This window comes from Sus scrofa, chromosome 13 (assembly GCF_054392235.1).
Source record: "Sus scrofa isolate SSC_HxYL_T2T_F1_AM1 chromosome 13, Sscrofa_HxYL_maternal_Yorkshire_Landrace_v2.0, whole genome shotgun sequence".
NCBI classification, from domain to species: Eukaryota; Metazoa; Chordata; class Mammalia; order Artiodactyla; family Suidae; genus Sus; species Sus scrofa.
Genome location: NC_139395.1, coordinates 88507938 through 88519649, shown reverse-complemented (window position 1 = coordinate 88519649; position 11712 = coordinate 88507938). Strand labels below are relative to the sequence as shown.

At 36.6% G+C, this 11712-nt stretch overlaps 1 protein-coding gene and 1 long non-coding RNA gene across 6 annotated transcripts in view; one reads left to right on the top strand and one right to left on the bottom strand.

The window, feature by feature from the left end:
- Positions 1 to 11712, top strand: part of ACAD11 (acyl-CoA dehydrogenase family member 11) — a 101593-nt gene that overhangs the window by 58269 nt on the left and 31612 nt on the right. The gene's annotated exons all lie outside the window — the stretch shown is intronic.
- LOC146397459 (uncharacterized) lies at positions 2761 to 7624 on the bottom strand. Its single transcript, XR_014823925.1, has 3 exons — positions 4449 to 7624; positions 3422 to 4347; positions 2761 to 3024 (listed from the first exon to the last, which is right to left on the bottom strand). It is a non-coding gene; the product is annotated as an uncharacterized LOC146397459 (long non-coding RNA).

The following is an 11712-nucleotide window of genomic DNA, read 5'->3' as shown; positions in this document are numbered from 1 at the left end:
TTCTGACCCAGAAAGCCATCGTTTTGAGGACTAAATGAAATTCCGAGTAATCACTAGGCATGTATAGTAAAATTTAAATGTTTATACCACATCAATTATTTTGTATTTTACTTAAACTATGAGACCCCTGTGACTTCACTATTCACCTTCTCTGTCCTTGACCTCCAGATATGCTTTCCTCATGACTTTAAGTTATTTTTCTGACTTGTAATCTTCAATGACTAGTTACAAACCTTCAAAATCCTTCTGTCTAGGGAGGCTATCTCCCTGTCTCCCTACTTCCAAACAAATGAAAATTAGAGAAAGAAGAGAATATATGCAGATTTAATCCTTGTGGTCCATTTGACCTTGACTCTTCACATTTGCATGACAGTTCCCTTAGTTATTAGTTATCTTCTCTAGCTAAGCTAGGCTTAGTCTCCACCTTCAGAAATTATTTCAGACCTATTCCTTTTGTTTTCCTCCAAGCAACTGATAAAACTTTCCTATTGACTCACAGAAAAGAGGCTCTAGATCATTGGGGCTTCATCTTCCCAAGGTATGTGTGTGAGGGTACAGCCAGCTTCTCCTTGAAATCCACCAGTCTTTGAGAGTTATTTGCATGCAGCAAAACCAGCTCACCTAAAACAAAATAAAACAAAAACAAAGGCCTGGGTTTGCAGTATTTGCCATTTTCCATGGTTTGAATACTCCCACCATGGCCAATTTCTGCTACCGGTGTGAAGTCACTGAGGGCAAAGTTGCTAAGAGATGAGCGTATCAGCCTTCCCCAGCAGGCGCTAAACACACCTCTTGCAAAAGAGGGATCTCTTCTTCTTACCATAGCTGATCATTACTCTGATCTCTTGGTGCCTTCTGAAAGATACAGGTCTTAATGTTATCCCTGCCTTCTCTAGACTCTCTGGTCTTTCACCTTCTCTTCCCTCTTATTTTTCTTTATTTTATATATGTTGGAGCAAGAGGAAGTAAACAAACAACCCTCCACTAAATTCTTAGAGTAGTCTTCAAGATCCCATAAGGTCTGCCTCCTTGCCTCATTACCCCTCTAACTTGTATCTGACTACTCACCCCTTTGCTTGCTTGTTCTGGGACGCCACCTCCTTGCTGTTTGGAAATGTACCAGGCACATTCCTTTTTTAGGGCTTTTGTACTGGCTCTTCTATTTGCCTGGAATGTGCTTCCTCTTAATATTTGCAAGGCTCACTCCCTCATGTCTTTCAAGTGGTTTGTCCCATCACCACCTCCTCACTGAGACAACCCCTGACTATTCTATTTAAAATATCCCTTCACAAACAAAACAAATGAACAAACATAACAAAACAGAAACAGTTAGATACAGAGAACAGATGGTTGCCAGATGGGAGGAGGGTGGGAAGAGGAAAGAAATAGGTGAGGGAGATTAAGAGATTACAGATTCTTAAAAGGGTATTACAAACTTCCAGTTGCAAAATAAATGAGTCACAGGGATAAAATGTACAGTGTGCAGAATATAGTCAATAACTAAGTAATATCTTTGTATGGTGACATATCATAACTAGATTTATCACCGTGGTCAGTTTAAAATGTATGGAAATATCAAATTCCTATGTTGTGTGATGGGAACTAGTATAGTGTTGTAGGTGACTTGTACTTCAAAAACAAATTTATAAAAAAAGAGATCAGATATGTGTTGACTACCGGAGGCAGAAAGGAGAGGGGTGGGAATTGGATGAAGGTGGTCAAAAAGGTACAAACTTCCAGTTATACGATAAATAAGTAGTAGAGACATAATGTACAACATAATAAATAGAATTAACACTGCTATATGTTATATGAGAAAGTTGTTAAGAGAGTAAACTAAGAGTTATTGTCACAAGAAAAAAATTTTTTTTCTATTTAATTTTGTATCTGTATGTGATGATGGATGTTCACTTAAGTTATTGTGATAATCATTTCATGGTGTATGGAAGTCAAATCATTATGCCCCGCACATATATGTCAATTATATCTCAATAAAATGGAGGAAGAAATTAATTAAATACCTCTCACCGGCCTATACTTCCAATCAACCTTACCTATCTATAGCAGTTTTCCTGTGCTGATGACGATATCATTTATATTTTGTTTGACATCTAATATCTCTCACCCTGTGTTAGATTATAAACTTCATCAGAGCAGGGACTTTTGCATGCTTTGTTCCTTGATCAATCTATCTATAGATATCATATATAGATATCTAGAATAGTGCCTGGCACATAATAGATAATAAATATTTTTAATTAATAAATAATTCTTTCCTTTTTTTTTTTTTTTTTTTTTTGTCTTGTTAGGGCCACACCTGTGGCATATGGAGGTTCCCAGATTAAGGGTCGAATCGGAGCTGTATCTGCCAGCCTACTTCACAGCCACAGCAATGGGATCCAAGCTGCACCTGCGACCTGCACCACAGCTCACAGCAATAGCCGGATCCTTAACCCACTGAGTGAGGCCAGGAATTGAACCTGCGTCCTCATGGATACTAGTCAGATTCGTTTCCTCTGATCCACGACAGGAACTCCTTCTTTCCCTTCTTATTATTGTCCCATTTTACTTGCCCTTAATGCTATAATTCTTTAATGAGTGGTCAGTCTATAATTGCAGCCTCTATAATTAATGTTGACAGTCTCTTCAATCCATTTATACACAATTTTGACTTGCAGGCCTTCGCTTGTGCTATTATAACTCCTGTATAGAATACTCCTCCCACTCTACCTGAGCTTCTTGCTTTAGGATTTTGATTCAGGTCTGACCTTAACGTTATTTAATTCAGGAAGCCATCCTTAACCCTTCAGATATACCTAGTCTTTACTCCCATAGCACTATCTCACTCTGTTGTCTAGTACCTATTAAAATGTTTTATCTTCCATAGCAATCCTATATATCCTGCTGTATCTCAACATTTAGCTTTGTAGCTTACTCATGGTACCAGCTTACTGAGTAATAATTAGATTTATGAATGAATGAATCAGTCAACCAACCAATCAATCAGTGTTTAAATAACTTATCCTCCACAGACTTATAAATTTAGCAATGGAGCTGGGATTTTAGATCCAGACTATTTCTACTTTTTCATACTATCTCTTACACATCTTTGCTATTTCATGATGTCATCTGTTATAGAATCTTCATACCTATGTTATTTTTTTTATTTTTTATTTTTTTATTTATTTTTTTGCTTTTTGGGGCTGCACTTGAGGCACATGGAGGTTCCCAGGCTAGGGGTTGAATTGGAGCTGCAGTTGCCAGCCACAGCTACAGCAACACAGGATCCGAGCCACATCTGTGACCTACACCACAGCTCACAGCAACACCAGATCCTTAACCCACTGAGTGAGGCCAGGGATTGAACACACAACCTCATGGTTCCTAGTCAGATTCATTTCCACTGCATCGTGATGGGAACTCCAGTACATATTTTATAAATATTTAAAAGTATCTTTTTCCTTTGTTTCCTCCCCAACAACTGCATGCTTTCTTGTAAATAGGACTCCATTCTTGTAAATCAGTTATAATGCTGTAATCTTTACGTCTTTTGAATTTGGCCATCATTTTTGCTAATGCAAGTACATACCCAGCCATTGGGACATAAAGCATCATGGAATCCAGCTTCTTCTGGCAGTATATAGTATGACTAGCTTATTTTTCTGGCCTCTTCTATGTTTTCTTCCTTGACAGACAGAACTAGAAGTGTTAGTAGGGAATACTTGACAGAATTTGAAAAGCAATCATAAAGCTTGGAGAATAGGGAAAGGCATCACTTTTCAGAGTGTTTCTTTGATGTCTCTTTAGCAACTTTTCAGAGTGTTTCTTTGATGTCTCTTTAGTGCCTTTTTTTGTAACTCTCTCCCACTTTCTTTCCACCATAAAGTGATTCCAATTGGCTTCTCACCATAAATTGTCTCTCGCCCTTCCTTACCTGTCCTAACATAGCAATGTTCTCTTGTTCCTGAAGCATCTCTCTCTCTAGAACGATTTCTCATCCTCCGTCTTGTAGTGCTATTCTGCTCAGTAATAGATGTTTGAAAAGCAATCTGACTAAACTATATTTTATATTATCACTGAAAATAGCATTGATATATATGTATATAGGACATTGTTAATAATCAGATTACTCATTGGTATCTATACTACATATTGAATTCATACTGTTTATGAGTTTTTTACTTAGCATTTTTCTTAAGCATTTTCACATTATTTCAAACTCACTGTAAATAACACTTTTAGCAGCTAAATAATATTTTGTTATGTGGATTATCATAATTTGCCTTACCATTCGATTATTAGAGGCCCCCCCCCTTTTTTTTTTTTTTGGTCTTTTTAGGGCTGCACCTGCGGCTCATGGAAGCTCCCAGGCTAAGGGTCAGATTGGAGCTGTAGCTGCCGGCCTACCTCACAACTCATGGCAATGTCCAGATCTGAGCTGCATCTACAACCTACACAGCAACACCAGATACTTAATCCACTGAGCAAGACCAGGGATCAAACCTGTATCCTCATGGATACTAGTCAGATTCATTTCCACTGAGCACTAGGGAAATCCTGTTAGAGGACTTTTAAATATTCCCAGTGTTTTGCTATTACAAATAATGTTATAGAGAGCATCTTTGTAGATATGGTGGGAAACTATACTTACTCTAATCTTATTGAGGGGTTTTGAAGAATGGAACTAACCATGTATAACTATCCCTCTTCTTTTTTTTTTTTTTTTTTTTTTTTTTGGTCTTTTTGCTATTTCTTTGGGCCGCACCCGTGGCATATGGAGGTTCCCAGGCTATGGGTCTAATCAGAGCTGTAGCCACTGGCCTACACCAGAGCCACAGCAACGCGGGATCCGAGCCACATCTGTGACCCACACCACAGCTCACGGCAACGCCGGATCCTTAACCCACTGAGCAAGGGCAGGAACTGAACCCGCAACCTCATTGTTCCTAGTCGGATTGGTTAACCACTGCGCCACGACGGGAACTCCAACTATCCCTCTTCTTACTACACTAAGGATAGCATTCTGTTGAATAATCTTAAAGTTCTTTCAGATGAGTGCATAGAAAGCTTCCTTATTCTTTTTAGAAGTGTTCAATTATATGGACAGACCACAGTATTTTTAATACTCTCCTATTGATGGATATTGGTTTGTGCCCAGTTCTTTGCAAGTATAAACATTACTACTGCAGTGAATAATCTTGTCCATCTATCATTCATTCAGGAGCAGTTATATCTGTAGGATAAATCCCAGAAGTTGGACTGGTGGATCAAAGGGTAAATAAGTCCGTAATTTTGATGGATATTGCCAAATTGTACTCTATAGGGATGGGGTCACTTTGTACTCTCACCAATAATGTACGGCATGTCCATTTCCCTAGACTGTTGCCAGTAGAATGTTTTATTCCACTACCATCTTCCTGTCTAAGTGACTTATAACAGATTCAGTACCCTTCCTCTGCCCTTGCCAGCTGTGTGTGAAATATTTTCTCTAAATTATTTTTTGCTTTAATTTCATTTCTTACTGTACTTTTATATGGATAAACCAATTGATCTTTTTCTTTTTATTTCATGTATCCTTTTTGAGGCTTAAAATTTCTTTCCCATTCAGAGATTTCATAGATACTAAATTGTTTCTTCTAGTTTTTTTTTAATGGCTTGATTATTTAAATTTTTTCAGTTCTGATCTATTTGGGCCTGATTTTGGTCCAACTATATTTTGTAATAGTGAAAGCATGTAGCATTTATTGAATACTTATTAGATATAAACCTTCCTAGAAATAGAGTAAGTGAATTTCAAATGTTGTTTCCCTTATTGATAACAACACTTATTCTGAGGAAACACATAAGATTGTTTTTTTTCTTAACTATATGATAATTTTTCTTTTAACAAGTGTAAATTTTGTTATAAAATGTTACTTAACTCATAATAGTTTTTATTCATATTTGAATTCGTATTAGTATTAATGCTAAGACCAAGTATAGTTTAAGTATTTCACCTCAAAAGTTCAATGATGGTAGAAGAAATAACCTGGAGACTTTGTAGATGGCTAATTACACTTCATATTATATTATTTTTTTGCATCACTTTCCTTATTGTTACAGACCACATCCATACCCAATAGTCATGTTTTTCTCCACCTGTCATCTTTCCTTGTGCTAGAGAATGATTTTGTTTGATTACCATGTGATTGTGAGAGCCCATGAAATTAAAATTCATCAGCAAATATCAGAAAAATGTCCTTTTCAGACCGACTTAATCCTGCCACGTGAACAGTTGAAATACCACAGAATCTGGATTAAAAACATTATTTTATTTAGGCCATCTGTTTTCATTCATGAAGGTCTGTGACACAACAGATAGATTTAAGTATTTTCTAGTCTATTCAGATTTCCTCTAATATATTTAATTTGTGACACTTGGTATCCTGTTCATTAACTGAAATAACATAAGAGAACAAAAACTCTTTAGAAGAAGGATATGTCAGGAGTTCCCGTCATGGAGCAGTGGAAACAAATCCAACTAGGAACCATGAGATTGTGGGTTCGATCCCTGGCCTTGCTCAGTGGGTTAAGGATCTGGCATTGTCGTGAGCTGTGGTGTAGGTCACAGACGTGGCTTGGATCTGGCATTGCTATGGCTGTAGCGTAGGCCAGTGGCTACAGCTCTGATTAGACCCCTAGCCTGGGAACCTCCACATGCCGTGGGTGCAGCCCTAAAAAGACAAAAGATTAAAAAAGAAAAGAGGAAGAAGAAGGATATGTCAGTTGCTATACCTGCCAAATTCTGCTTGTAGCTAAGATGAGATGATATATTTGTGAGAGGTTTTTCCCATTTTTTGAAGCATTAAGATTAAATCAAAATATTTCAAAATTTATAACCTATGTATTCACCCTTACTTCCTCTACTTAATGACTCCAAAAAGAAGAGCCAGTTCAGAAGTTTTTTTTTCCAATCTGAATTGTTTTCCATATTAGATTGAGCAAAGCTAAATTAAAGAATCGCTTACCTTGTTTCTTCAGTTTCTTCAAAATTTTCTGAGTAATCTGAAATCTATTTGGCACAAACATAAAGCTGTCTGTGGCAAAAAGTTCTCATAACAGAAGAGCAATATTGAGAAATGCTATTGAGAAATATTATAGAAAAATATAGAATTGGAAAAAGAGGACTTTCGACTGGGGTTTAGGGGAATTGTAGAAAAGAGTTTACTTTTAAAGGATTCAGCTTCTAGTTATCTAAGATCAAGGTCCATGAAACCTTAAAAGATTTACTGAAAATGTTCTTGATAAACAGGATAGAGAGTAGACAAAGAAAATATCTCTAATGAAAATGAACCCTGTCATACCATTATGCCCTAATCTGATTTTCAGAAGTATGCCCACCAAGGAGACAGTACGTTGTATGAGGCAAGTAGCCTTAGTCTTCAGCCTTAGGGCCTCAAATCTTCCTATGAGCAAAACCTCAAAAAAAAAAAAAACCCTAGGTGAAAATTTTCCAGTTGAAAAATTAAAAGTAAGCTTTTCTGGAAAATATTCTTTCTCTATAATTTCTGGGTAAGAATCAAAGCATGATTGCATATTTTTGCAGAGCCAAGGCCAAATCAAATGTAAAAAAAAAAAAAAAAAATTCTCCCAGCCTAGTGTTACAGATAAGAAATTTCAGTTAAGATACACAATGAAGTTAAAATATTGTCATCTGCCATTTAAATCATCCCTAATGTCCTTTGGATTGAACCTCAAATTAGTGGAATTCATTTTCTCTGTATTAGTACCTATAAAAATCAGAAAGATACACGGTTGTAAAAGTAAAACAACTAAGCACAATTTGGGAAGTCAGACAGTAGTCAATAAATGAGGATGGTCAACTAGACTCACCATCAAGAGTATGATATCTGAGATTTTAAAACAATTTTGAAATATGTGAATTGGATAATCTTTTCTCATTAAAATCTGACAGGTATAGCAGCTGAAGCATCCTTCTTATAAAGAGACCTTTCAGGACTGATTGAAAAGTAGATTAATCTGAAGGAAGCCAAATTAGAGCGTTCACTTTAAAACAACTGCATTTTAATCTTAACTATATTTTACTTTACATGTTTAGTTCACAGTACAGAATAATTGAAGGTAATAGAATTGTAGGCCCTTGGTTTTATTGGTTTTAAAATTTGAGAGCTTCTAAGATTTCTAATACTACTTATATGATCGTATTTTGAGGTGATCATTGCCTTTCTAAAACTTTAGCTGACACTAATGATAAGTACATGATTTAAGAAACCATCACACTGGATAAGTGAAGATTTGGTATGGGTGAAGTTTAAAGGAGAGAACTCTAGGGGAGTGCCATTTCTGATGTGGCAAAGTAAGCACTTGAGATTGACCTATCTCATAGATTTTAAAAAGTTACAGGAGTTCCCTTTGTGGCTCAGGGGATTAAGAATCCAACATAGTGTCCATGTGGATATGGGTTCAGTCCCTGGCCTTGCTCAGTGGGTTAAGGATCTGGCATTGCCATGAGCTGCAGTGTAGGTTGCAGATGCAGCCCTGATCTGGTGTTGCTGTAGCTGTGGTGTAGGCCAGCAGTTATAGCTCCAGTTCAACCCCTAGTCTGGGAACTTCCATATGCCGCAGGTGTGGCCTTAACAAGGAAAAAGGAAAAAACAAAAACAAAAAAAACTATAAAAAATAACTACCTGAAGAGTGTGAGGAGTGACCAAAGACAGGCTGATTTTGTAGTAGAATCACAATTTGGAAGATGAGACAAGGCATGAGGTCTCATTTTAAGGCTGTGGCCTAAGGACACAATGTGGTAGGAGAATGCTGAAACTTCTGTAGGTAACTCGGGTCTTTGTGTCCTAGAGGACTGAGGTCAGTGTCTGGGGCAGCCATTGCTCCCAGAAAATGATAGGATAGTGTGAGATTCCAGGAAAAGAGAAAACTGGAAAAAACAGGAAACTGTTTCATGTATAAACTGTGCCCAAGTATCTGGCTACCAAGGTGATTTGCAGGGCAGACTCACGCACCTTACAGCTAAATAAAAAGAGTTAAACTGAAATGTGACCTCCCACTTACCTTAATTGAGACAGACTCTGCGGTTTGAGTCTACATTAATTGCCTGATAAAACAAAAATATTAATGCTCTCTTCAGAGAGGTAGAAGAGAATCCACAGTCTTCAAAACAAAAGAATCATAATATCCAGAAAACTGTCTGAAATTACTCACCAAATGAAGAACCAGGAAAACATGATCCTATTTCAAGGGGAAAGCCCAACCCTTCAAGTGACTCAAATGTTGTAATTATCAGACAAGGACTTAAGACAGTTATCATAAATTCACTCAATGAGGTTTAGAATAAAAAGAAGTATCAGAAGATACTACAGAAAACATTAAAAAGAACCAATTAGAAATACTAGAATTGAAAAGCAAAATATCTGAAAAAAGTTCACTGAATGGGTTTAATGATATAATGGAGTTGACGGAGAAAAGAATTAATGAACTTACAGATAGGCCATTAAGAATTTTCTAATTTTAAGAAAATAAGGAAAGAAATGAACAATCTTAGGAACCTGTGGGACAATATCAAAAGGTCTATTATGTGTAGTTGGAGTGCCAGAAGAATAGGAGATAGGAAAAAATGGTCATTTAAAAGAAGAACATCCATATAATGGAATATCATCCAATACAAAAAAGAAGAGAGCTACCAAGCCATGAAAAGACATGGAGAAATTTTAAATGCATATTATTAATTGAAAAGGCTATAATTCCAACTATATGACATTCTGAAAAAGGCAGACTCTCTGGAGACGTAAGAAGATAAGTTGTTGGCAGGACTGGAGGTGAGGAGGAATGAGTAAGTGGAGCACAGAGGATTTTTAGGAAAGTGAAATATATAATGATGGGTACATATCATACATTTGCCCAAACCAAGAGAATGAACAACATCAAGAGTGAACTGTAATGTAAACTATGAATTTTAGTTGGTTATGATGTGTCACTGTAGGTTCATCACTTGTAAAAAATGTACCACTCTGATGGGCAACGCTGATAATGGTGGAGGCTGAGTATGGAGGAAGGAGGTAGTAGATGGGAAATCTGTGCCTTCCCCTCAATTTTGCTGTATATAGAGAGACTTTAGAGCAGTGTTAGGTTCAAATGGAACAGTGTGTGGGGGGGTATATATGTATATATATATTATATGTATTATATATGTATATAATATATGTGTGCATATATGTATATATGTATATATATTATATATGTGTGCATATATGTATATATATTATATATATGTGTATATATATATATATGTGGAACAAATTCTAGAAATTCTAAAAGTTATTTATTACTGGTTGATATAGGTATGTTTAACCTGAATTAAAGGCCTTCGTTATCTAATAGCAGTACACATACTGCTGAGTTTTCAAGGCATATTATATAGAGTGTTGTCCTTGAACAACATTACATTTCTCCTATTTTTGTGAAAATGCTTGTGGGTTTTTTTTTTTTAGAAAAACAGATGTATTCCTTTTCAGTGTAAAAACTTTATATGTAATTGTATTTGAAGCAACTGGATTTAGTAATCAAGTTATTATGCAACAGCACAGAAGAGTGGAGAAAATGGTTTTATTCTTTATCTCACATGTAATATGTCATATCTGTCTTATCTCCCAATGTTAAGACAATAAGTCATATATTTGGGAAATAAATAGGAGATACTTTTGCTTAATATATTTGTTATGTGATTATAAAGTAGCATCTAGTGGCCAATTTAATGCTGGGGGGGTTGTTTGTTTTTGTTGTTGTTGTCGTTTCAGTGTTCTGTTCCAGTTAGTTTAAAAGGCTTCCTTCCCTTTCTAGTCATAGATGAAATTATTTACGTGCGAAATCATAGATGATTGCAAGTTCTGACAGTTCCATTGGGTTTGGCCATGAAGAAAGCAGTCTTGTGATTCAGTCTCTAAGTCAGTTTAAGATGTATTCCACTTCCCAGATGAAATCTATTTTTAGTGTTTTTATTGTCTTAGGCATTTCATAAGGCAGAGTGTGCTGCATGTGGGATGTCTGGAGTTCGGTATCATCACTGAGAAGAAAAGGGAAATGCCCCACTACGTGCCATGGCTCCTCCATAGCCCAGAGATAAAATGTTCAGATTAAATGGAGACCAGGAAAGAGAAAAAGGCATACTATAGTTTACCCAGCAGGTTTCTCAGTTTCCTTCTCCAAACTGGATTCTGCAGATTTGTTCACAAGATGATAGGCTGTTTGTTTAATATTTTTGAAAGTAGTTTCTGTGAGGAGTTCCTGTTGTGGCTCAGCGGTAACGAGCCTGACTAGCATCCATGATGTTCGATCCCTGGCCTTGCTCAATGGGTTGGGGATCTGTTGTTGCCGTGAGCTGTGGTGTAGGTCCCAGACAGGCTCAGATCCCACGTTACTGTGGCTTTGGCACTGACCGGCAGCTACAGCTCCAATTTGACCCCTAGCTTAGGAACTTCTATGTGTTAAGGGTGCAGTCCTAAAAATAAATAAAAAAGTAGTAGTAGCTGTTTTTATTATTACTCCATTAGAAATGGTAACAAATCTGAAGACATTTCAGTTCATACTGTTTCCCATCCCTTCACACCACATTACCATGCCCTAGAGAAAACTCTTCTAACAGCTTCTGTTTTTAGTACTCTGGCTTCTGCTATAATTTTAGGTAAAATGCTTGTTCTCTCT